This window comes from Ornithorhynchus anatinus, chromosome 13, assembly GCF_004115215.2.
Source record: "Ornithorhynchus anatinus isolate Pmale09 chromosome 13, mOrnAna1.pri.v4, whole genome shotgun sequence".
Classification (NCBI taxonomy): domain Eukaryota; kingdom Metazoa; phylum Chordata; class Mammalia; order Monotremata; family Ornithorhynchidae; genus Ornithorhynchus; species Ornithorhynchus anatinus.
Genome location: NC_041740.1, coordinates 19035748 through 19059587, shown reverse-complemented (window position 1 = coordinate 19059587; position 23840 = coordinate 19035748). Strand labels below are relative to the sequence as shown.

Sequence of the window (23840 nt, the reverse complement as noted above, 5' to 3'; positions counted from 1 at the left end):
ACTTCCTATTGGCCATGCTTCATCCCAACCACAGCCGTTTGGGCAGTTCCTGGTCACCTCTGTTTTGGTTGACTAAACCTTCCCAGAAATAGAGAAGCAGTATGGCGTAGTGGATAGAGTACGGATGGGCTGAGAGTTAGAAATCCAGCTCTGCCACTTGCCTGCTGTGTGACACTGGGGCAAATCACTTTACAGAGAAAGCAGCGTGCTCAGGAAAGAGCACAGGCTTTGGAGTCAGGGCTCATGAGTTCGAATCCCCAGCTCTGCCACTTGTCGGCTGTGTGACTGTGGGCAAGTCACTTAACTTCTCCGTGCCTCAGTTCCCTCATCTGTAAAATGGGGATTAAGACTGTGAGCCCCACGTGGGACAACCTGATTCCCCTATGTCTAACCCCAGCGCTTAGAACAGTGCCCGGCACATAGTACAGCGCTTAACAAATACCAACATTATTATTATTATATACTTCTCTGTGCCTCAGTTACCTCACCTGGAAATGGGGATGAAGTCTGTGAGCCCTACATGGGACAAGTGTCCAACCCAATTACTTCATATCCTCCCCCAGCACTTAGTACAGTGCCTGGCACAAAACAAGTGCTTAACAAAATTACGCTGCAGTAATTGTGTAATTATTATTACTATTTTGTAGCCTGGAAAACATGCTTTTGAACAGATTGTTGTTTCCCGGTGACTTTCAACTTCCTCCAGCAGTTTGCAGCCTCTATCCCAGGTAAATCCCATAAAGGATCTCTTTATTTCAGATCCACCAAGCGCATTCGCTGTCTCGGCACTCGAAATGTTGTCATTATAGCCCCAAAATTGCCTGTTCTAAGGAGTCGTGGGGGAATTAGAAAAACACTTACTTGTTCCCTGCCAATTGGCTCATGTAAGTCAGCAGACAAAGGGTCCCTTGAGTGACAATAAGCTCCTATTAGCCTTTATTACACCCAACCAAAGAAGATCTCTCCAAAAAAAACTCATCTTCAGCCCTTGTGAGTCAGGCTGATCCTTGTCCCTGTATATTCGGAAGCCTTGACTTTCCTTTGAGTTTTTGCTTATTAGCTGGAGCACCACATTAAAACCAGCTGAAGAGAGGAGGCCATAGCACCATACCTCAGTGGGAATAACTTTGGTTGGCTCTGAAATGATTATTCCAGCTTCAGGAGGTCTTGTTCCATGTCTACACACTTAATCATTTTGTTCAAACAGCCTGCTCTCTTGTCACTCCTGGGGCTATAGCAAGTACTAAGTGCTGGGTAGATATAAAATAATCAGGTGGGACAAAGTCCCTGTCCCAATGTAACTCACAATCTAATCAATCAGTCATTCATATTTTTTGAGCACTTACTGTGTGCAGAGCATTGTACCAAGTGCTTGGTATAATATACGAGAGTTGACAGACACATTCCCTGCCCACTGTGAGTTTACAGTCAAGGGAGGAAGACAGATAATAAATATTAATAATATAGTTTGGACAGCTACATAATGTGTTCGGTCTGGGGAGGAGTGAATAAAAGGTACCCAATCATAGTGCAAGGGCAATGCAGAGGGGAGTGGGAGAAAAGGAAACGAGGGCTTAATCAAGGAAGACCTCTTGGAGGAGATGTGCTTTTAGTAAGATTTAGAAGGTGGGGAGAGTGATCATTTGCTGGATAGGAAGCAGGAGGGTGTTACAGGCCAGAGGCAGGTCATGGGCTAGGGGTCAGCAGCGAGACTGACCAGATTGAGGTAAACTGCGTAAGTTGCCATTAGAGGAGTGAAGTGTGTGGGCTGGACTTTAGTAGAAAAACAGAGAGGTAAGGTAGGAGTGGGCAAGGTGAGTGAATGTTTTAAAGCCTATGGTAAGGAATTTGATGTGGATGTGCAACCACTAGCTGTTCTTGAGGAGTGGGAAAACATGGACTGAATGTTTTGTAAAAAAAAAAATTAAAAAAAATGATCTGGGCAGCTGAGTGAAGTATGTGGACTGGAGTGGGGAGTGACAGGAGGCCGGGATGTCAGCAAGGAGGCTGATACAGTAATCAAGGTGGACTAGTATGTGTGCTTGGATTAATGTGGTAACAGGTTGAATAGAGAGGAAAGGGCAGATTTTAGTGATGTTGTGAGGGCTGAATGGACAGGATTTTGTGACAGATTGAATATGTGGGCTGAATGAGACAGATGAGTTAAGGATAATGCCAAGATAACAGGCTTGTGAAACAAGGAGGATGGTGATGCTGTCTACAGTGATGGGAAAGTCAAGGAGAGGACAGACTTTGGGTAGGAATAAGAAGAGATCTGTTTTGGACATGTTACGTTTGAGGTGTTGGTGGGACATCCAAGTAGAGATGTCCTTCAGGCAGGGAGGAAGTACGAGACTGCAGAGAAGAACAGAGATCAGGGCTGGAGATGTAGATTTGGGAACCATCCACATAGAGATGGTAGTTGACGCCATGGAAGTGATGAGTTCCCTAAAGGAGTGGCTATATGTGGAGAATAGAAGGGGACCCAGAACTGAGGGACTCGCACGATTAGGGGGTCAGAGGCATGGGAGGAGCCCATGAAAGAAACTGAAAGAGCAGGATTTAATCTCCACGTTACAGAAGAGGAAACTGAGCTACAGAGAATCTAAGGGGCTTGAGGTGGCACGTCAGACAAGTATCAGAGCCAGGATTAGAATTCAAGTCCTCTGACTCCCAGGCCCATGCTCTTTCCATGCGCCTTCTCACTGGGCAGTAACAAATGCTCAGACTGAAGAGACACCCATAAAGAGGATTTAAAACTTTCACTAATCTTCCTTAGCATCGTCATTTCCCACCAGGCTGAAAAACTGTCCACCCAATCCTGATGTCAAGATGGCTTTCCCAAGGATCCAGGATGCAGACAACCGTAGGGAAAATTTACCATCTGCTTCCCAGTTCCCAGTCTTCTCCTCCAAACACAAAGCCTCTCTTTTCAAAGATAGAAAGAAAGAGAATAATACAGTAGTAGCCACTGGAGGTAGAATGCAATCCCTGGCTGGAGTTCTGCCAGGACACTGGGGTGAAGTAGCCAAGTAGCCAAACTCTTCCTGGGCTTGTTAATGGCCTCAAGTTGTCAGGACTTGGGTTTTGTGTCTTCTCTGAAAAGAAAGACTGATTAGGTCATGAAGAAATCCCACAGAGATTCTATCGCTTCTGATCTTTCTACGGGTGATTTAATCGGGGTCACGTGGCCTGAGTTAATTTGAACTAACCCTAGAAATGCCATGTCAACTACCAAAAAGAATCTGCCCATGACTTGTTCCCCAGAGAACTCATTTAGGACTCCAGGTATCCATCTTAGCTGGCGTTTTAAAAGAGAGGGGACCTCAGCTTTTTGAGTTGCAAGAGCGATAACACCTATCTGGGGAGATTTGATTTATTCCTCATCACTAAAAACTGAGACAGTTTTTCCAACTGATCCCCTTTCCCAAGATAAAGTTTGAAATCAATAAATCTTGGATAATATTTACTGAAACACCTCCATCTCCACCAGAAACTTTTAAATAGATTTATGGAATCTCTGGGCTACATGACAGTTGAGATTCTATTCAGCTTCTTTAAAGAAACTAGCAAAACTGGTCATGCCCCAATCCAAAAGCAATAAAGCTAAAAAATGCTTTCAACTGGCAGATAGATCTGTGAAGGAAAACTATTTGCCTTTCTTATCTGGTAGTGAATCAACTAGCTCTGGGCACATGGAGTTGAATGGAAAAATATCAGCGACACCAACCACTCTTCTGCCATTCCCAAGCATTATTAATGAGCAAAAGCCAAATGTAGAATGCACAGATTAAGGTAATTCCCGCCAATTTACAGCCAACAAATTTCCTTCCAGGGGGCTCTTATTTTATTGTGGTATTGGTTAAGCCCTTACTCTGTGCACAGCACTGTGCTAAGGGCCAAAACAGATACAAGATAATCAAGTTGGACATATTAATAACAGTAGTAATAATTATGGTATTGGTTAAGCGCTTCCTATGTGCCAGGCACCATATTAAGCACTGGGGTGGATACAAGCCAATCAGATTGGATACACTCCCTGTTCCATGTAGGGCTCACAGTCTCAATCCCCATTTTACAGATGAAGGAACTGAGGCCCAGAGAAATGAAGTGACTTGGACAAGGTCCCCCAGCAGACAAGGAGCATAGCCGGGATTAGAATCCACGACCTTCTGCTTCCCAAATGCATGTTCTATTCACTACTGGGCTCAAAGTCTAGCTCATTATCTTCCGTCTACCCTTACCCAAACTAATAACCAGTGAGACTTCCTACCTAGTTTAAGGATGGTTCATTTGCCTGCAGTCCCACAGCAGACAAGTAGAGGGGCCTGGATTAGCACCCAGGTCCTTTTAATAATGTTGGTATTTGTTAAGCGCTTACTATGTGCAGTGCACTGTTCTAAGCGCTGGGGTAGACACAGGGGAATCAGGTTGTCCCACGTGGGGCTCACAGTCTTAATCCCCATTTTACAGATGAGGTAACTGAGGCACAGAGAAGTGAAGTGACTTGCCCACAGTCACACAGCTGACAAGTGGCAGAGCTGGGATTCGAACTCATGACCTCTGACTCCAAAGCCCGTGCTCTTTCCACTGAGCCACGCTGCTTCTCTGGAAGTCTTTTTGACTTCCAGGCCCATGCTGTATCCACTAGGCCATGTTCCTTCTCTCCTTGGTGAAAGCTACGCAATTAACATTCCAAGAGCAGCCTGCCCCCCACCCCCCCAGTTGCTATTCAGAGGCTTTTTGGTCAATTCCTCCCACCCCCACTTGCAGTGCCACAAAGCAAAGGACTCATGTTTATTCATTACCCCAACAAAATGTCTTTCCTTCCAATTCCACGGAGCTGAGCCAGGGTAGAAATTTCATTCTAGGCCTTACCAGGTCAAAATGTTTCCCAGTCTAACTTGTTTCCTTCAAAAGTGGAAACTCATCTTTGTGATTCCTCACTCATTTTCCAGTTTTTATGGTATTTGTTAAGTGCTTACTCTGTGCCAGGCACTGTACTAAGCACTGAGATGGATACAAGATAATTAATTTGGTTTGTTCTGTTTTATTTTGTTTTTAATAGCATTTGATAAGTACTTAATATATGTCAGGTAACTACTAAGTGCTGGGAGAGATACAAGATAATCAGTGCGGGGTTTGTTTGGTTTTGAGTAATATTCGTTCAGTACAAACTACGTGCCAGACAACTACTAAGTGATGGGATAGATACAAGATAATCGCGGGGGGGGGGGGGGGGGGGGGGGGGGGAAGCAGCTGTAAATAGTATTTGCTAAGCACATACTATGTGCCTGCCTTGCCCTATACTAAGTGCCGGGGTAAATACAAGATAATCAGGTTGGATACAGTCCAACATAGGGCTCACAGTCTCATTTCCCATTTTACAGATAAAGTAACTGAAGCCCAGAGAAGTGAAGTGACTTGCCCAAGGCCACCTCGCAGACAAGTGGCAGAGCCAGGATTAGAACCCAGGTCCTCCTGAAGGAACTACTTGCTTCAACCAGTGAAATCATTCATTCACTCATTCATGCAATTGTATTTATTGAGCACTTACTGTGTGCAAAGCACTGTACTAAATCATGACTTCCATTATCTCAAAAAAACCTCTAATTTCAGCTTCTCTTCTCCTACTTCCATTCTCTCTTCTTTAGGCAAATCTTTACCCATTCACAGTCCCTCAGCTCCACCTGGATGGAGAGCCAAACAGCTCAATCAACGGTATTTACTGAGCACTTACTGTATATAGATCACTGTACTAAATGCTTGGGAGAGTACAGTACAATGGAGCTGGTAATCACGTTCCCCATGCCTAGAGACACCAGAGCCCTGTGTGATTCTGCCTCTGCATCTTTAGATCTTCTTAACCGAGATCTTGCTTTTTCTGGATATCGCTATCTTCCAATCCCTTATCCCCAACAGTACACGTGTATCTGCATCTCCCCGAACACTTTGATGTTCACGTTGGGTTGTTGGTTTTTTTCTGAATGGTATTTGTTAAGCACTTACTATGTGCCAGGCACTGTACTGAGCACAGGGGTAGATACAAGTAAACCGGGTTGGACACAGTCCCTGTTCTCCATGGGGTTCACAGTAATCCCCATTTTCTAGATGGGATAACTGAGGCACAGAGAAGTGAAATGACTTGTCCAAAATCACACAGCAGATAAGTGGTGGATGCAGCATTAGAACCCAGGTCCTTCTGACTTACATGCATGTGCTCAATCCATTAGGCCAAGCTGCTGAGCCTCTGCCTACCCAAGCTGGCCAATGGCTATGTAAGTGGCCCATAAGTTGCTACAGTTACCCAAGCATAGATGGCAGTTGGGGTTTTCCATGCCCCAGGCGGGCAACCAGTCTTTAAACCCATCTAAAAAGGAAAAGAGAGAAACCTACTAGAACAGATATGACCCTTATTTATAACAAATAATAACAACAACAATAATAATAATATTCAGGGAGGAGTAGCATGGCCTGGTGGATACAGCATGGCCCTGGGAGTCAGAAGGACCTGGGTTCTAATCTCATATCTGCCACTTATCTGCTGGGTGACCTTGGGCTGGTCCCTTCACTTCTGTATGCCTCAGTTACCTCACGTGGGACAAATTGATTACCCTTTATCCACCCCAGTGCTTAGAACAGTGCTCTGCACATAGTAAGCGCTTAACAAATACCAACATTATTATTATTATCTGTAAAACAGGGATTAAGACTGTGAACCTTATGTGGGACAGGAACTCTGTCCAACCCGATCATCTCATATCTCCCCCAGCGCTTAGTTCAGTGCCTGGCACTTAGTAGGTGCTTAACGAATGCCATAATTTATTCATTTTTAATTTAACAAATACCATAAAAAACCATTGATTTGCCTCTCCCCTCGAGGGGGCACTGTTTACTCCAGATCCCTCTGGAAAACGAAAGGCAGCGGAGTCCTTGGGTTCCAGCCATTTGCCACGAGTATGTATCTCTCCACAGCACCCACTCCATGGGGGCAGTGGGAGGGGGTGATGGCGAACTTCCACAGCTTTGGGGGAAGGAATGAAGCCAGACCCTGACCCAACCCTTGGCTCCAAAAAGGGGGTTGGAGGTACAGCCAAGATGGTGGCTCCAATCACAGCCCTCTGCCAGGAGAACATGGCCCGGGGCCCAACGCTGGGTCCGGTGGAGTTCCCATCATTCTCTCTGGCCTGCAGCCCCAAACTGGCAAAATTTCCCCCTGCCTCAGTGGGGGTGAGCTATCTCATAATAATTGTGATATTTGTTAAGCTCTTATTACTTGCCAGGCACTGTTAAAGCACTGGAGTAGATACAAGCTAATCAGATTGGATACAGTCCCTGTCCCACGTAGGGCTCACCGCCTTAATCCCCATTTTCCAGATGAGGGAACGGAGGCCCAGAGAAGTGAAGTGACTTGCCTAAGGTCATCCAGCAGATGTGGCAGAGCTGGGATTAGAACCCAGGTCCTTCTGACTCCCAGGCCCGTGTCCTATCCACCAGACGACGCTGCTTCTCATATCCCAGTGCCTGTGGAGAACAAGTCCAGTCCATCAGGGACCAAGAAAGGGCCATGGGTAGGTGGCACCCTGAGCTGGAAAGCTCATTCCCGTGGGCATCGGAAAGGAAGCAAGAGCAGCTCTGGATCTATTGATGTAGACAGCTGGCACTGGAACCCATAAACAGGCAGGGTAGCTTCATTCCTTGGGGGCCTCTGCCTCCTGGATGTAGAGCAGTTTAAGAGACCCTTATGGGGGGGACCTGTATTTTAAGGGGGGGGGGGACAGTATACTTGAGGGGGGTACCTTTATCTTCAAATCCCTCAGGAACATGACTGGCCCTTAGAGAATAGAACATGACATTTCCATTTGTATCTCCCATTTCTTCCAGGATTGATACTGCCCTTGTGTCCACTGGTTCTTTCCCAAATCTGCTCTCAATCCTTACTCTTATTCACTGATTCAATCATATTTATTGAGCGCTTACTGTGTACACAGCACTGTACTAAGCACTTGGAAAGTACAATTCAGCAATAGAGACAATCCCTGCCCACACCGGGCTTACAGTCTAGACGGGGGGATACAGACATCCAAAGAAGTAAACAGGCATCAATATAAATAAATAGTATTATAAAACCTTGGTTAGATGCCACAAAGTAGGTGGCAGCCTTAACCATATATGTGTTGTAAAGGTCACTAGGAACCTTCCATCCTCACAACTGTGGTATTAAAACCTTAGCCCCAAATCATCTGGGAGCTTCAACACCAAGAGCAGATGGAAGCTACAAAACCTAGAGGCGCTTTGACAAAGAATGAAGTCCAAAAGATCTGGACTTTCCAATTGGCTTTCTGGATTTTGTTTCTGAGAAGCTCTAACTCTTACCAGTGTTTTCAAGCCCTTCACACCCCAACAGCCTTTCCTCTCAGAGCAGTCAGTTCACTCAGGGATCCTGTCTGCCAATCCCAAGGAGTATGTAATAGAAGAAAATCCAAAAGAATAATTTCAAATCTGTAATAATTAAAGCAGCGGCCTCAAGACGAACCACAGGAAAGTCTGGAATTGACTTTTTCAGAGCCAGTTTGACATATCTTTCTCGGAGTGAATCTTCACCTCATGGCTTCCCTTCACAGTATAAAATGGGTTCGTGATATAGCCAAGAAGCTCATTAATGGTTTGCAATTAAAAACAGTCTACTGTCCTCCTGTCAAGTTTTGGTGGTTTTCCTTCATCTTTCGGGTTTACTGAGCTATACAAAGGGGAGAAGCCAGCTGCAAATTGAATCAACTTCTAAACCATTTAAATCAGTAAAATGTCAATACTTACTATATCTTTAGAATTATTTTAGCACTAGAGAATATGCTGCCTCTTTTCCTCTCCAGGATTCTGATACTGGCCAGGACATTAGTCACAAGATAGAGGCAAATTGTTGTCCAGATCTGTCGGTTTAGTTCTAAGAATCCGATTTTCTTGAAAGGATTTTTCACTGGATATCCTTTATTGAGAGGGCCTGTTTTAATTAAAAGGATTCTTCCAGGAATGGAATTGACTTTCTTTTAAGAAATACAAGAGTTTTTTGGATCTTTTGGATGTTATTAAACATAAACTTTACTAATTACTATTCACGGGATATTTGCTGTGATCCTGGCAGTACCTCAGGGGCTATTCTAGAAGGGAGTAACAATCAATAAAATGATCATAGTATCCAGTAAGTGCTCAATAAATACCACTTGAGCACTTAGTCCACGCAGAGCACTGTTGTAAGCACTTGGGAGAGTAGAGTTAGACAATAATAATAATGATGGTATTTATGAAGTACCTACTATCGGCCAAGCACTGGACTGGATACAAAGTCATCAGTTTGTCCCATGTGGGGCTCACAGTCTTCATCCCCATTTTAGAGATGAGGGAACTGAGGCACAGAGAAGTGAAGCAACTTGCCCAAGGTCACACACCAGACAAGTGGTGGAGCCGGGATTAGCACCCATGTCCTCTGACTCCCAAGCCCGTGCTCTTGTCACTAGACCACATTGCTTCCATGATCTCTGCCCTCACAGAGCTTAGTTATAATAGAGCTGAGGAGATGGATAAGAAAATAAATTACAGGTGGAGGGAAGTAAGAGAGTTTAAAGATATATACAGAAGGGGTCCCAGATCTGCCACTTGCCTACTGTGAGGCCTTGGCCAAATCACTTCTCTATACCTCAGTTCTCTTATCTGCAAAAGGGGGTCAATACCTGTTCTCCCTCCTCTTTATACTGTGCGCCTCATGTGGGACCTGATTATCTTGTACCTACCTCAGGCCTTAGTATAGTAAGTGCTTACAGTATAGTAAGTGCTAACCAAATATCAGAATTCAGTTATTTATTTATTTTAAGATGGGGTGTGCAGCCAAGCAAAGTGATTAAGGGGTGAGGACTCAAGTGTTTAGGTGAGGCAGAATTGTTGACATGGCAGTAGGGTTGGGGATGTAGGTGGGTAGGCGAGAGATTAGACAAGGAAGGCTTCCCAGAAGAGATGAGATTTTAGGAGGGTTTGGGCAAGGGGGAGAGTAGTGGTCTGCTAATGTGAAGTGGTTGGAAGTTTCAAGCATGATGGAGAGGTGAGGAAGATATTGTTAGGTGAGAGGTTACAAGAATGAGGTACATGGAGGGAAGGAATATGGCCTAATGGAAAGAACACAGGCCTCGGAGTCAGATTCCAATTGGGATTAGAACTGCCAATTGCATCTGCTGTGTGACCTTGGACAAGTCACTTAACTTTTCCATGTCTCAGTTACCTCATCCGTAAAATGTAGATTAAGACTGTGAGCCCCGTGTGGGACATGGATTGTGTCCAATCTGATTATCTTGTATCTACCTCAGCATTTAGCAGAATGCCTGGCACACAGTAGAGGCTTAACAGATACGATTAAAGCATGAGTCAGCTGACTTTAGAGAAGTGAAGCGTTCCAGCTGGGTGGTAATGGGAGAGGCATCTGCTTCCTTGCCTACGATTGGTAACCATTTATGCTATGCCAATTTGATTAATGGCCCAAGTACCTTAATGGGGTCAGTGGGCCTCATTGGGAGGATTGGCCCATGCTTCATCCCTGTATCTGAGGCGACAATAATTACATGGCATATCAAATGCAGCTAACCCCCACTCGATTATTTAGGAGATTGGATTGCTCAAAACGACAGGTAATCAACCAAATATTTAAATTGAACCCCGATTCAGAACACATGTTCGTTTTTGGTTTAAACTGTGAATTTAAGCGGTAATCAATCGTAAATAAGAAACCAGTTATTTCAAACATCCACAGTTGAAAGCATGACAAGCTCCTCCACTGAAAAAATCGACAGAAGAAAAAACTCACGATGCTGTTTTTTATCAGTTGTTCAGAAAAGTTATCCAGTGTCTCAGGGCAGTGATATGACTGATTTGAAACTCTGAAATCTGCTCCTGGAACAGGAGAATTTGGGATTTATCTCCTCTCTTCCCCTTTATCACCCTCTTCTCCTCAGTGTGATATCCCCAAATGTGCTGAAGAATGGTAAAACACACCATTTTTCTATTTAGTAAAGATGACATTTAACCAATCCGTTTTCAATTTCCTGCTCTGTGAATTATCCAGTGACATTATGTAAACTCTTAACAGAGGCAACACTGATTTTGCTCCTAGCATTCTCCCACATGGCAGGACCCATATTCCACAGTTCACCTGGTAGGTCTCCCTACAATTCCACCAGAAGTAGCATGGCCTAGCGGATAGCGCCTGAGTCAGAAGGTCCTGGGTTTTAATCCCCGATCTGTCATTTGTCAGCTGTGTGACCTTGGGCAAGTCACTTCACTTCTCTGTGCCTCAGTTCCCGCATCTGTAAAATGGAGATTTTACAAACTAATCACATTGGACACAGCCCATGTCCCACATGGAACTTTACAGTCTTAATCCCCATTTTACAGATGAGGCAACTGAGACACAGAGAAGTGAAGTGACTTGCCCAAAGTCACACGGCAGACAAGTGCCAGAGCTGGGATTAGAACCCAGGCCCTTCTGACTCCGACTGTCCATATTTCTTCTCCCATCCTTTGAAATGGGTTAACTGGAAGCTAACGGAATTTTTTAAGAACAAAATGCTCCAAAGTAATTGGACGCTAAAAATGGCCCAGACCCAAGGTAGAAAATTCTTTAATTTTGTTCATAGCAATTTATTGAATATAGTTAGATATAGTTACTTTTGGGTTCCAAATGACTAAAAGTCAGTTCCTGTGCCTGGCAAAGCTGATGGCCAAAATGCCCTTGCTTCGCTCAGAGAAAAGTCAGACTCTTGGCCCTGTCCAATCTAGACCCTTAGTTCAAATCCTCTTAAATAAGTGTGAAGCTGCAAAATACCAGAGACACGTTTCATTTCACACAGTGGCAACCAGTCCTGAAGAAAGCAATTTCAGCAGAAGTGCTAAAGTGGTAGATGGGGAATATAAGGTGGGAAAATAAAATTTAATCAGGGAAGGCCTCCTGGGGGAGGTGTGGTCCCAAAAGGGCTTTATAGATAGTATAAACTCGTTGAGGGCAGGGAACGTGTCTTAAAACAGGGCTCTACATACAGTAAGCACTCAATAAATATGATTGATCGATTGAGAGAGTGGTGGTCATATCAATCAATGCTACTTATTGAGTGCTTACTAGGGGCAGAGCGCTGTGTTGGAAAAAGCAGATAAAGCACAGTCCATGAGATTTGACAAGAAGGAGATTAGCATTCTCAGTGGAGAGAAGGGGGTGGAAATCAGATTATAGAAGGCCAAGGAGAAAAATGGAGTAGAGAAAGTGGGTGTACCCAGCCTATTCAAGGAGTTTAAACAGGAATAAGAGGAGGAGATGAGGTGATAGATGGATTGTGCAGAGAGATCCAAAGATGGTTGTGGGTACTGTAGCTTTTTTAGAATGGGGGAGATTTAGGCAAGTTAAAAGACAGAGGGGAGGAAGTTGTCGAGTTAACTTGGAAAGCATAAGAGTGTCTGCTTCCCAAACAGGATCTTTACTGAGGTAAACGATTGGCTTATTCACAAACCCCCATTAGGCTAACCAGCCCGGCACATCTAGTAAGCAATCTCTAAACTGTGTGGCTTTAGCATTTCACTGGAGATGACAGGCACTTACTACATATTAAAAAGCATCCTGGAGCCAGTCTGCAGGCACTGAATTATTATCAAAACAGTGTTTGTCCTCATAAGAAAAATTCTCACGGGAGAATGCTAGAGTTCAATGTTCTAATTGGGCACAGTGGGAAAAACAGAAAGCCGCGTGGAAGAAATGTTAAATAAAGAAAACCGTAAGAGGCTTTGCTCTCATAGCTTTCCTTCTCTGGTCTGTACCATTCATTTCTTTTTATAGCACATAAAGTAGAAAGGGTAGTGACTATAGTAGTAGTATTTATTAAGCGCTGGGTGCCAAGAATGGAATTAAGTGCAGGGAAAGGATGCAGAGGGTGGAATTATTCAATCATTTTTACTGAGCGCTTACTGTGTGCAGGGCACTTTACTAAGCTCTTGGGAGAGTACAACATAACAATAAAAGACACATTCCTTGCCCTCAGTGAGCTTAGAGTCTAAAGAATTAGAAATGGTCCTTGCCCAACTTTAAACACCAAAGGCAGGATCTACAAAAAAAACCCTCTCCTTGTCTCCCCAGCATTCACCTAGACTGTCCCCTACATAGCCTGACCGTTCCCATTTGGAGATAATGCTGATGGAAAAGAGACGCAGTGTTCCTTACTGGATAGTGCACGGGCCTGGAAGTCGGAGAAGCTGGGTTTTAGTCCCAGCTCTGCCACCTGTGTGCAATGTGGCCTTGAGCGAGTCACTTCACTTCTCTGGGCCTCGGTTTCCACATCTGTAAAATGGTGATTGAGACTGTGAGCTTCACATGGGACAAGGACTGGGTCCAACTTGATTGGCTTGAATCCACCCGTGCTTAGTACAGTGCCTGACACATAATTAGCACTTAAATACCGTTATTATTATTACTGTTATTGCTGTCTGGGTTGGTGCTGTGAGTTTTCCTATCTAGCTTACCCAGCGTGGCTCAGTTCTTTCTGAAAGGAAAAGGACACTTTCTCAGAGAAAATCCAACACACACAAGCACGCACGCGCGCGCGCACACACACACACACTTCTTGCAGGACTCTATAAGCAGAAGGAAAAAAAACAAACTTCCTAGAATTGTTCCTCCAGCGTTTTGGGCATGTTTTATTCACACTGCATGAATCATGCCCAAGTCCTCGTCGACCTTCTTTTGTACAAAACTGTTCTTGGAACCAGAAATATTTTGTCAATTTTGAAGATTACTTTCCCCTCCCCCAAGCCATGATCGGAAAATTATATTTATCAATGATTTGGCCCATTAAGCGCCTTTAATCCATTTTAAACAGACAAAAGACTTGCGATGTATCACTTCTCTTACATTTCAAAAGAATCCTTCCATTTGCAGGGTTTTCCTCCTCTAACTGGTTTGGGGTACTCCAAAATGGAGCATTCAGGAGGATGAGGTAATTTTTTTCTTGGCATTTGTTAAGTGCTTACTATATGACAGGCACTGAACTAAATGTTGAAGTAGATACAAGCTACTCAAGTTGGACGTCACCCGTGTCCCTCACGGGGCTCCCAGTCTTAATCCCCAGTTTATAGTTGAGGTAACTCAGGCTCAGGGAAGCAAAGTGACTTACCCAAGTTGACACAGCAGACAAGTGGCAGAGCTGGGATTAGAACACAGGTCCTTCTGACTCCCAGGCCTGTGCTCTAACCATTAAGCCATAGCAAGGCACTGCAGCCAGTCCCTGTTGGAAAAACCTCAGCTTCGGCTTTGGGGGCCACACAGCTCGGTTTCTCTTCTAACCCTCCTGTGGATCCTGGCTTGCCCACTGTCTTCTTTGGCCTTGACCAAAACCCTGAGAAACAGCATTCTCAGTGAGAGAAGCTCTATTCCAATCCTAGTGGATAGAGCACGGGCCTGGGAGTCAGAAGGACCTGGGTTCTAATCCCAGCTTTGCCACATGTCTGCTGTATGACCTTGGGCAAGTCACTTCCTTTCTCTGGGCCTCGTTTACCTCACCTGTAAAATAGGGATTATGAGTATGAGTCCCACGTGGGACAGGGGCTGTGTCCAACCTGATTAACTTGTATCTACCCCAGTGCTTAGTACAGTGCTTGGCACATAGTAAGTGCTCCAAAAGTATGATTATTATTATTATTATTGCTATTATTATTAATTCAAAGTGGATATTGCCCAATTCAGGCTCCAAAAGAAAGTTTTCGCCAACATCGCCCAGGATTACATCTAGTTCTTTTCCCGATCACATCCCGGCTAACTCCTCCGGCACAACATCTACTTCTTTGCCCTTTCACAAACTCCTCCGAGGAATGGCTTAAAGTCCTTCAGCCTGTGACATGAAGGAAACCTAATCTCAGCCTTCAGACCATCTATTTAAAGTTAAAGAAAAACGTGTTCCATCCTAGGAGCTTCGACGTCAAACGAAACACTAAAAATATGTTTCCGGGGGAAGCGACGGTGAAACCAAAATGAAGTAATCTCTGAGAGATGCCAACAGCCAAGAGAAACCTGTTTTGATTCCTGGGGAAACCAGCATGTAGTTGTCACAGGAACCCCTGCTTCAGACGCTACGGCTGAAATGCGTTGGTATTTTCTCGAAACAGGCCATGATTCACCCAGCAGATGAAGATATTGGTCTTTTTGTCATTCTCTGCAATTCACAGGAAAATTCTCGTAGCAGCAGCAGCAGCAGCAGCAGCAGAAACATATACCCTCTGGGTTTGGATTGTTTTTCTTGCTTGAATGGGACCAGAAAAAAAACTTGACATTTTCAATCTCAAGTATGAGGTGGATTTCTCCAGGCACCAAGTTCTCTAATGCACCCCTCGATGTTTCCAGTAATATTTAGAGAAATGATTGGGAAGCTGAGGTGAGAGGGTTGAGGGTCCATATGCTCTGAGCACTTGAGGGACTCACCCACCCCATCCCTCACAGCACTTAGATTGTAAACCCATAGTGGGCAGGGAATGTATCTGTTTATTGTTCTATTGTACTCTCCCAAGCACTTAGGACAGTGCTGTGCATACAGTAAGCACTCGATAAATACTACTGACTGAAACAAGTGATTATGTTTAAACAAGGTATTATACCTTTAATAATAATGGTGGCATTTGTTGAGTGTTTAATGTATTTCGAGCTCTGTACTAAGCTTTGGGGTAAATTCAAGATAATCAGCTTAGACACAGATCCCTGTCCCATTTGGAGCTCTCAGTTTTAATCCCCATTTTACAGATGAGGGATCTGAGGCACGGAGGAGTGAAGTGCCTCACCCAAACACACACAGCAGACAAATGGCAGAGTCAGGAATTGAACCCAGGTCCTTGATTAATATACTTCCTTTAGTTTTGGTCTGAGCTCCATGCAGCCCCAAGGTAGGGATCGTGAGGTGTCAACAGACATCACACACACACAGTGTGGCCTAGCTTATAGAACACAAGCCTGGGAATCAGAAGGACCTGGGTTCTAATCCCAGCTCTGCCACTTATCAGCTATGCGACTTCAGGCAAGTCACTTAACTTCTCTGTGCCTCAGTTACCTCATCTGTAAAATGGAAATTAAGACTGTGACCCCCCTCGTGGGACAATCTGATTACCTTGTATCTACTCCAGCACTTAGAACAGTGCTTGGCACATAGTAAGCACTTAGCAAATACCATCATTGTTATTATTATCATCAACTTGTATCTAGCCCAGTGCTTAGAATGGTGCTTCATACATAGTTAACACTTAACAAGTGTCATAATTATTATTATTACATACACACACGGCACTCCCAGACTTCCAAATCTAGACTTCTCTTCTTGGACCACCATCATTCTTAGACCCCTCTAATGTTTGCTCACCATTCACCTTTGGTCCTTGTTCTTTCCTCTCTGATTTCTCTTCTGCCATAGCCCATTTTCATTCTCCTTCATTTCCATGTTTCCTACGTGGCCTGTGGGCCCACCCCCTTCCCCACCACATCCCTGCTTGGAAGGTTAATGCTAAGGACCCCCTGCTCTCCCCGAGTTGGCTTTATCATCTGTTTTGGTGGTAGGCCGCAGTTAGAGCTGGTAGGATCATGTTGCTAAGCAACCCAGTAGCCGGCAATAGGAGAGAAAGAGAGGAGAGGCTACCCAGACTATGATGAGAGGAGTCCCCATTTACAGAGATCTTGGGGTATGTGTTTCTATTTCAAGTTGCGTGCATGATCTTTAACCAATCAATCGAACGTATTTATTGAGTGCTTACTGTGTGCAGAGCACTGTACTAAGCTCTTGGGAGAGTACAATATAACAATATAATAGACATATTCCGTGCCCACAATGAACTTACAGTCTAGAGGGGGAGACTGACATTAATGGAAATAAATTACTGATTCATGGGTACAGGGCTCAACAAAGACTTTCATCTAATCATCGGTAAGGACAGAAAATTGAAGTCACGTGCTACGGAGAGGGTTTTTTTTAATGATATTTGTTATGGGATCACTGTGTGCCGGGCACTGTACTAAGCGCTGGGGTAGATACAAGGCAATTGGATTGGACGCAGTTCCTGTCCTACACAGGGTTCACGGTCTTAAGCCCCATTTTACAGATGAGGTAACCAAGGCACAGAGAAGCGGTGTGGCCTAGTGGAAAGAGCACGGGCCTAGGAGTCAGTAGAACCTGGGTTCAAATCTTGGCTCTGCCGCTTGTCTGCTGTGGGACCTTGGGCAACTCACTTCACTTCTCTGGGCCTCAGTTACCTCATCTGTAAAACGGGGATTGAGACTGTGAGCCCCATGTGGGGGACAAGGACTGTGTCCAAGATGATTAGCTTATAATTTACCCCAGCACTTAGTACAATATCTGGTAAATATTAAGTGCTCAACAAATACCATTTAAATAAAAAAGTAAATAAATAAAAATTAAGAAAACTTCCAGGACCCTAAAAGATTCCCAGCCAAAAGGCCCTCGCCCCTTTCTTCTGATTGTCCTCCTGAATGCAGATATCTGCTTCACCAAACCTAGAACCGGGGCCACATGCTAAACATACCCATTTCTCGCTTGTAAATTCTTAGTGGCAAAGGCCACATCAGAGGAATCAAAGTCTGGATTCCATCTTGTGAGTCAAATCTTTCCTCTCTGAATTTCCATCCTTCTTGAAGTAACTCCTTGCTTGTAAATACCGGGCCTGCAAATCCCCCCTCAGCATGTTTAACGAAGACAGATTTAGGCCTGTCAGGAAGCTCTGATCAAGTCCTGAGCCAGCCTCCCAACTCTCCACGTCCTTCGGATACTTTAAGGGAAGGGAATTCAGGATTTTAATCCTCCATGAAGGTATCTTAACCATCTTGCCTGAACCTAACAATTTGCCCTAGAAATGGTTAGCTATCACCGCTAAAACGCCCCTCACAGCCTCAATTTCTACAATTTATGGACTCAGAGGATTTCTCCTCTCCCCCACCCCCAACCCCACCAAAAAGGACCTATACATTCTTCTTCAAGCATGTTAAAATGAAGCTGAAATCTTATAAAGTTGCTTCATTAAGCAGAAACCAAATCTCCAGGAGTTCATTTTTACCTCATAAAGAACCTTTCGAGAGAAAGAGTATGTGCATCATGCTATAATTGCCATACAAAAGAGCTATTTTCATTTCTTCAAACTGACAGAGGGGGAGAAAAAAGGGTTCACCTGACTCTTGGCAGCCCAGTTTTTTTTTGTTTTGTTTTTTAAAAGGTACTTGTTAAGCACTTACTATGTGCCAGGCACTGTACTGAGCTCTGGGACAGATACAAGCTAATCAAGTTGGACAAAGTCCCTGTCCTTCATGGGAGTCCCAGTCTTAATCCCCATTTTACAGATGAGGAAACTGAGGCACAGAGAATTGATAATCAGGTCCCTCATGGGGTTCCCAGTCACAGTAGGAGAGAGAACAGTGATTGATTTCCCATTTGGAATATGAAGGAACTAAGGCCCAGAGTAGTGACGTGACTTGCCCAGGATCACGCAGCAGACACGTGGCAGGGCTGGGATTAGAACCTAAACCCTCTGACTCCAAGGCCTGGGCTCTTTCCTCTGCTAGGACATGCTACATCTCAGACTGCCATAGGAATCCTGGCCTTTGGTATAGAATTAGCAGAAATATTCCCTGCCCACAATGAGTTTACAGGGGAAGACAGACATTAATAACGTATTCACAAATACATAAAAATACATCCTTCCCTGAACAGAAACCAGTCTCCTTCTTCCTAGAAACATAAGCCCACTTCCACCCCTTCCAGAAAACCTCTCATTTCCAATCCAAGAAATCCCCTCAGAAGCTCGACTCAAACTCTCTCAATAAGTGCTCATATTTATTCATTCACTCATTCAATCATATTTATTGAGTGCTTACTGTGTGCAGAGCACTGCACTAAGCAATTGGGAGAGTACAATACAACAATAAACAGACACATTCCCTGCCCACAGAAAGCTTACTGAGCACTTACCGTGTGCAGAGCACTGTACTAAGCGCACGGAAGAGTACAATATATTGGAATTGGTAGGCGGTGTGCTGCCTGTCCCCAAGGGGCTTATGATCTAGAGGGGTGATTGTGTCTACTGATTTTATGTGCTCTCCCCAGCATTAGTGCAGTGCTCTGCATGCAGAAAGCATCCCATAAATACTAGCAGTGAACAACAGCAGCTCCAGTTTGACTGGGCCATCCTGATGATGACAGTGATGATAATAGTGGTCTTTATTAAGCACGGTATTCATTCACTCATTCAACCATATTTACTGAGTGCTTACTTTCCTCTGCTAGGACATGCTACATAAACTGCTATAAGAATTTATTGAGTGCTTACTGTGTGCAAAGCACTGTACCTCACGCTTGGGAAAGTACAATAGAACAATAAGCAGACAAGTTCCCTACCCACAACGAGCTGTGTGTCAGTCACTGTTCTAAGCGCTAGGGTGGATCCAAGATAATGAGGTTGGACACAGTCCCTGTCCAATATGGAGCTCTCAAGCTAAGTAGGAGGGAGTAGGATTGAACCTCCATTCTACAGATGAGGAAATTGAGGCACAGGGAAGGGAAGTGACTTGCCCAAGGTCACCTGGCATATAAGGGGTGGTCAGGACTAGAACCCAAGTACTTCTGACTCCCAGCCTCATGCTCTACCCACTAGGCCCTGAGCCTCTCATACTTTGCTGAAGATGATTGCAGTGGCTAGCTATAGTTCTGTTCCCTAAATCAATCCCTAAATCTTTCAAAGTGAATATATATAAAAAAGGGAAACGGGTGATCATGTCTACCTTTCTCTTTCCCTTTTTTTTCTTTTTCTTCCTTTTCCTCTTTCTCCTTGCCTCTACCTATTCAAAGAAAAATGACCTTCGTTTTAGAATAAGAAGCTATGGAGGCAAGGAAGCAGAAGACTGAGGGTGGTTTTTCTAGTTAAACTGGGGCAATATAGCCTGAGGCCTCCAAAGACATTCCAATTTTCTGTTCATCTGTCAACAAATGCATCCAGAAACCGCAAACTCACTGTGGTGACTCACCAGCATTCACGCAGGCTCTACTCTCCAAATCTTCAAGAGAGAGATAACAAATACCACAGTTATTAAGTGTTCACTATACGCCAGGCACTGTACTAAAAGCTAGGGCGAATCAGGTAGGACATTGTCCCTGTCCCATATGAGGCTCACAGTCTTAATCCCTATTTTACAGGTGAGGGAACTGAGGCACAGAAAAGTGAAGCGACTTGCCCCAGGTCCCACAGCCGAGAAGCAGCAGAGTGAGGATTAGAACCCAGGTCCTTCTGACTTCTAGGCCCAGGCTCCATCTACTAGACCACGCTGAGGTGCCAGCCGACACTTGTTCAACCCAAGCCATACACTCACTGGGCTGAAGGAAGTTCCTTTCTCCATCTTGGCCATCTAGAATTTCTTTCCTGAGAGCAAGCACATCAAAATTCAGTATTTGCTGCTGTTAGAAGCCCAAGAGCTTCAGGATACGAACATCTGAGAAGCCTCCATTATCCCTAGTACCAAACGTACTCTATCCATTCATGCTTTCTGTAACCCTTCAAACAAATCACTGGCTGAAGTAAGTGATTTGTACAAAAGACTTTGCCCCAGATCTGCCAGCTGAACTGCCAGCACTTTCAGAAACTCCCAAGTACTGGGTAGTCTGCCTCCATAAAGATATCTCCTTTCCCTTTTATCCACCCTGTTGGTTTCATCCAAACCTGGATCTGGGCTGGGGGCATTGTTACCTTGGAATTTTCATCTTAATTACAGATGCTCTTAGTAACAGTTGCTTGGTAACAAACACATTTGACATAGATGTGTTGACTTATTATGATACCCTGAAAAGCCCTTTGACTGAAATGAAGTGCAGAGAGAAACAGTTGAGAAACAGCTGCACAGATAACAGTGGAAAATTTTCCCCCATTAAGTTTTTACCATTAGGTAGCAATCATTGGGCACTAAATTATGTCTTTAATAGCTTTAGCCTAGTTTAAATCGCAGGGACTGCCCAAACTCTAGATCTTGCTGTACATGGGGATATAAGCAATTTTTACCATGAGAAACATTCTCCAGTCAATGAATTCCCATATCTGAGAAGCCGTGTGGCCTCACAGAAGGGCCTGGGTTCTAATCCCAGCTCTGCCGCTTGTCTTGTGTGTGACCTTGGGCAAGCCACTTGACTTCTCTAGACCTCAGTTACCTCATCTGTAAAACAGGGATTAAGTCTATGACCCCCTCGTGGGACAAACTGATTACCTTGTATCTACCCCCAGCACTTAGAACAGTGCTTGGCACATAGTAAGCGCTTAACAAATACTGTAATTATTACTATTATGTGGGGCAGGGACTGGGTCCAACCCGATTATCTTTGTGTATATCCCAATGCTTAATACAGTATCTGGTGCATAGTAGGCGCTTAACAAATACCATAAAAAAGATCACCTTGGAAATGGTATGGAGGGGAGAAGCATAAGCAAATGTCCACATGAATTATGCCACAGGATCAATCAACTATTCAGTAGCATTTATTGAGTGCTTACTCTGTACTCTGTACACTGTTCTAAGCACTTGGGAGGGTGTAATGCAATAGACTCGGTAGATTTGATACCAGCCCTTGAGGAGCTTACAATCAAGTCGGGGAGGAAGACATCAAAAGAAATTACAGATAGGGGAAGCAACAGAGCATAAAGGTATATTGTAAGTACTTTGGGGATGGGGGAAGGGTGAGTATCAAAGTATCAAACTCAAAATATCAGGAGGCTTAAACAAAGATCTATAGGCTTCAGGGGGTAATAGCATTAAGGATGGAGTTGTAAACAGTGTGAAGAGGAGCAGTGTGGCCAGGTGGATACAGCTTGGACCTGAGAGTCAGAAGGATCTGGGTTCTAATCCCAGCATTACCACTTGTCTACTGTGCGACCCTGGCCAAGTCAGTTAACTTCTCTAGGCTTCAGCTCCTCATCTTCCCTCCCAAACCCGGTCCTCTCCCAGACTTCTCTATCACTGTGGATGGCACGACCATCCTTCCCGTCTCTCAGGCCCGCAATCTCGGTGTCATCCTTGACTCGTCTCTCTCGTTCACCCCACGCATCCTATCCGTTACCGAGACCTGCCGGTTTCACCTCTACAATATCGCCAAGATCCGCCCTTTCCTCTCCACCCAAACGGCTACCTTACCGTTACGGGCTCTCATTATATCCCGGCTAGACTACTGTGTCAGCCTTCTCTCTGACCTCCCTTCCTCGTCTCTCGCCCCGCTCCGGTCTATTCTTCACTCCGCTGCCCGGCTCATCTTCCTGCAGAAACGATCTGGGCCTGTCACTCCCCTTCTTAAACAACTCCAGTGGTTGCCTATCAACCTCCGCTCCAAACAAAAACTCCTCACTCTAGGCTTCAAGGCTCTCCATCACCTTGCCCCTTCCTACCTCTCCTCCCTTCTCTCTTTCTACCATCCACCCCGCACGCTCCGCTCCTCTGCCGCCCACCTCCTCACCGTCCCTCGGTCTCGCCCATCCCGCCGTCGACCCCCGGGTCACGTCCTCCCGCGGTCCTGGAACGCCCTCCCTCCTCACCTCCGCCAAACTGATTCTCTTTCCCTCTTCAAAACCCTACTTAAAACTCACCTCCTCCAAGAGGCGTTCCCAGACTGAGCTCCTCTTCTCCCTCTACTCCCTCTGCCATCCCCCCTTTACCTCTCCGCAGCTTAACCCTCTTTTTCCCCTTCTCCCTCTGCTCCTCCACCTCTCCCTTCCCATCCCCACAGCACTGTACTCGTCCGCTCAACTGTATATATTTTCGTTACCCTATTTATTTTGTTAATGAATTGTACATCGCCTTGATTCTATTTAGTTGCCATTGTTTTTGCGAGATGTTCTTCCCCTTGACTCTATTTATTGCCATTGTTCTTGTCCGTCCGTCTCCCCCGATTAGACTGTAAGCCCGTCAAACGGCAGAGACTGTCTCTATCTGTTGCCGACTTGTTCATCCCAAGCGCTTAGTACAGTGCTCTGCACATAGTAAGCGCTCAATAAATACTATTGAATGAATGAATGAATAATCTGCGAAATGGGGATTAAGAATTTGAGCCCCAAGTGGGATAGAGACTGTGTCCAATCTAATTATCTTGTATCTACCCCAGCACTTAGTACAGTGCCTGGCACATAGTAAGCACTTACCAAATATGAAAAAAAAAACATTGCTTAGTAGAGTGCTTGGCCCACAGTAATTCCTTAACGTAATAAGGCTTTACTTGGCTTGTGAGTCCCATGTGGGACAAGGATTGTGTTCAACCTGATCGTCTTATATCCACTCCAACGCTTACACAGTGCTTGACATAGAGTAAGTGATTAACAAATATCATAATTATTGTTATTGCTATTATCAACTACCATAATTATTAAACAAAGACAGACACACACCTACCAGAAGAGCATTCAGGGCTCCTTAAGGATCTCACAACCCAAGGCAAAGGCAACTACAGAGCAAGAGTTGTTTCTGCATATCTATCTAATAATAATAATAATTATGGTATTTGATAAGTGCTCATTATGTGCCAGGCACTGTACTAAGCACTGGGGAGAATATAAGCAAATCGGGTTGGACACAGTCCCTGTCCCTCATGGGGCTCCCAGTATCAATATCTCCAGATGCTAAGCTAGTTGTGGGCAGGGAACATGCCTACCAACTGTTATACTGGACTCTCCCAAGCACTTAGTACAGTGCTCTACACCCATTAAGTGCTCAATAAATACCACTGATGATGATGATTCATAACAAGGCCAACTTG

At 44.7% G+C, this 23840-nt stretch overlaps 1 pseudogene; it reads right to left on the bottom strand.

Moving 5' to 3' along the window:
* Positions 1–8123: 8123 nt before the first annotated feature.
* On the bottom strand, positions 8124–8207 carry LOC114816295 (annotated as a pseudogene).
* Between the last annotated feature and the right edge of the window lie 15633 nt (positions 8208–23840).